Raw genomic sequence first — 3,092 nt, forward strand, 5'->3', positions numbered from 1 at the left:
GTCCCAACGTCCGACGACGCGCCGGACGCGGCCGACCGCCGGTTCCCCCAAATAAGAAGTCCGCCCCCGAGAGCGAGGCCAACCCCGCGGTTCACGGACCCTCAAGAGCCCCGCGGAGGGGGAAGGGGGGGTAGGACGGCTCCCGCGATCTCCACCGGCCGTGGGAACGCTGCCGTGGAAGGGGGGGACGAGGCGGCAACCGCAGACGCCCGAGAGCACGCGGCACGCACCACACGCGACACGACCTCGCCGCGAGAGTGGCCGGGACGTGGACGCGCGTGGGAGGGACGCACACGCGACGGAGGGCACGGGGGGAAACGGAGGCGGGTGGGACCGGGAGCCCACCGCCGCCCTTCCAAACCCACCCGTCCCGCGACGACCCCTCGCGGTGAGGGGGGTACCGCGCACGCGGGCGTGTGCACGGCCCTTCCCCGCCACCTGCCACCAGAAACCCAATCTCCCCCACAAGCTCCGCACAGCGGCAGGTCGACAGAGCCCCGTCCCGCGTGATCCCTCCTCGTACTCGGAGCGGGGAGGCGCGGGTCGCGGTAGGCGAGAGAGCAAACGCTGCGCGCAGAAGGCTGAGGTCAGGGCGGGCAGCCGAGGGGACCATCCGGGAGAAGCCCCTCGGAGATCGTAAAGCCCTTTCCGAAGATAGCTAGAGAAGGCAAATTCCTCACTGAGGGCGGGACGAACCCAACACCGACGAGCAGCCAAGGGCTCCGTGCACGCAACGGGAAACGAGCAACAGGCGCGGGACAGAACGGGAAGGACCACGCGCCAGCTGGTGGGGGGTCTGCGGTATCGGCAAAGGTCTCTTTCTCCGGGGTCTTCTTGAGCATTCGCGGACCGGGGGGACCTGCGACAGGTCCCCGCCGAGAGCCAGGCCTCTTCAAGGCGCACACAAAGGAGGAGCCTTGACTTGAGGGAGTCCGGTCTTTAAAAAGGGCCAGCCGCGATCGCTCAGCACCACCCTAACCGCGCAGGGCCCGCGGGTGAAGGCACCAAAAACATAGGCACGGGGTGGGCGCTCACCCAACGGAAGGAGCCTTTTAACCGCACACTCAACTCCTCGACCCCCCCCCTTTCTGTCACCGTGCAGAAAGCCGGCAACTAGGACAAGGGAAAGCGTAAAGGCACAAGCACCATGGAGCACAGGAGGCACGCCGGGGAGCGGGAAGCGCCACCGCCAACTCAGAAGCGGGCACCTTGGTGGTCAAAGCCCGGAACGCTCCAGGAGCACCGCAAGGCTCACACGAAGCAGGGCGCGTGCACACACCATTCGGGAAGGGTATGCACCGCAGCGGGTCTACCACCTTCCCCCGGCACGGGGGAAGAGGGCCGCGAAGCAGTGAACGGCGTGGGGGCAAGCGCCCCCGACACGTCCACAGGGACACCGCGAACCACAGCAACAAGTGTGCGCGGGTCAGCGCTCGTGCCGGACAGCCGCACCCCTGACTTCCACACACCACCCTGCAAAGGAATGGGGAGGAGAGACGAGGGGCCCGCTGGCAGAACGAGAAGAGCGGTCGCCATTCGCGCTGAATGACCATTCGCCATGAATGTCCGTCCCTCGCCTGGCGCGGCTTAGGCCCCGGCCCGAAGAGAACGCGGCAGCACCACATCGATCCAACGGGAGCGAGACACGCCATGCATCGGGAACAACGGGCGTGAGAGCTTTCTAACAACGCACTGGACGGGAATACGAGCGAGAAGAGCGAGAGAGAGCACGGGAAGAAGTCGCTAACACTGCCACACACACAAAAAAAAAAATTTACCCTTCTCGAGGGCGAGAAAAAAAAGGAAGCGTTGCACTCGGGAGGCACGTGGCGTGGAAGAACGGGACTCAACGGGCAGCGGAGGTTCGGGAACTCCTTCAAAAAAAAATAAAAATAAAAAATAAAAAATAAAAATAAAAAAATAAAATCCCCTTCGAAGGAGAAAAGGTGCAACTCGGGAGGCACACAGCAGGAAAGAAAGGGACACACCACCAAGCAGCGGAGGTTCGGGAACTCCTTCCAAAAAAAAAAAAAAAAAAAAAACAAAAAACAAAAAAAAAAAAACAAATAAAAAAACCGGTCGGCCGCAGAGGAGCACGCCAGGGGGTCACTAGCACCAAACGGGAAAACCCTTCCAGTCGCACTCGGCACCAACGACTCCTACCGGTAACGGACGACAACCACCACGGGGAAATCGGGAACGCCTGACACGCGGGACGGTTGTCATAAAGCTGCCCCACAGAGCACAGGCAAGCAAGCACGGGAAAGCAGGAAGCGCGTACTCATGGGGGGACGCTAAGCTTCAAGCATCGAAGAGGCCCATGCGCAGAAGAAAAGAGCTAGGGCTGGACAAGCAAACAGCCTTGGTGCAAGCCTCTTCCAACGTCCTTTAATGACAAAAAGAGTCAAAAGGACAGCGTGTCAGCATATATCTCCAGGTACAATAAGGACAGATAGCAAAGATGAAAAGTGTAAAAGACACAGGGATAAACATGACAGGCCACACGGAACGTCTGGAAGTCATGTTCGGTGACGTGTCCCCAAGAGGTCCCCATGTAGAAAGAGAACCGGACCGCAAAGGAACAACTGGTCGACCTTAGAACCCTGAGTGCTCACAGACCGAGGAGGCCATGGTAGATAGCCTGGAACACAGCTTCCCCTCGGCCTCAGAAGTCCATGCTCCCGCTGGCAGGGACCGGGGAGGATCCTGGAAAAAATAAAGTCTCGGAGGCGCCCCCTAGCCGGGACACCTCGGCTCGGAGGCCGGGGACACAGCACCCTCTCGGCCTCAGAGGTCCAGGCTCCCGCTATCAGGGACCGAAGGGACTCCTGGAAAAGAAAAAAAAAAAAATCCGTGGCGCCACCTAGCCGGGCCACCTCGGCTCGGAGGCCGGGGACACAGCACCCTCTCGGCCTCAAAAGTGTCTATGGTCCCGCTGGCTGGGACCGAAGGGACTCCTGGAAAAGAAAAAAAAAAAAAAAAAAACTCCGTGGCGCCCCCTAGCCGGGCCACCTCGGCTCGGAGGCCGGGGACACAGCACCCTCTCGGCCTCAGAGGTCCAGGCTCCCGCTATCAGGGACCGAAGGGACTCC

The sequence above is a fragment of the Rattus norvegicus genome, unplaced genomic scaffold (genome assembly GCF_021556685.1).
Source record: "Rattus norvegicus strain SHRSP/BbbUtx unplaced genomic scaffold, alternate assembly SHRSP_T2T unassigned-0000143, whole genome shotgun sequence".
In the NCBI taxonomy this organism is placed as follows: domain Eukaryota; kingdom Metazoa; phylum Chordata; class Mammalia; order Rodentia; family Muridae; genus Rattus; species Rattus norvegicus.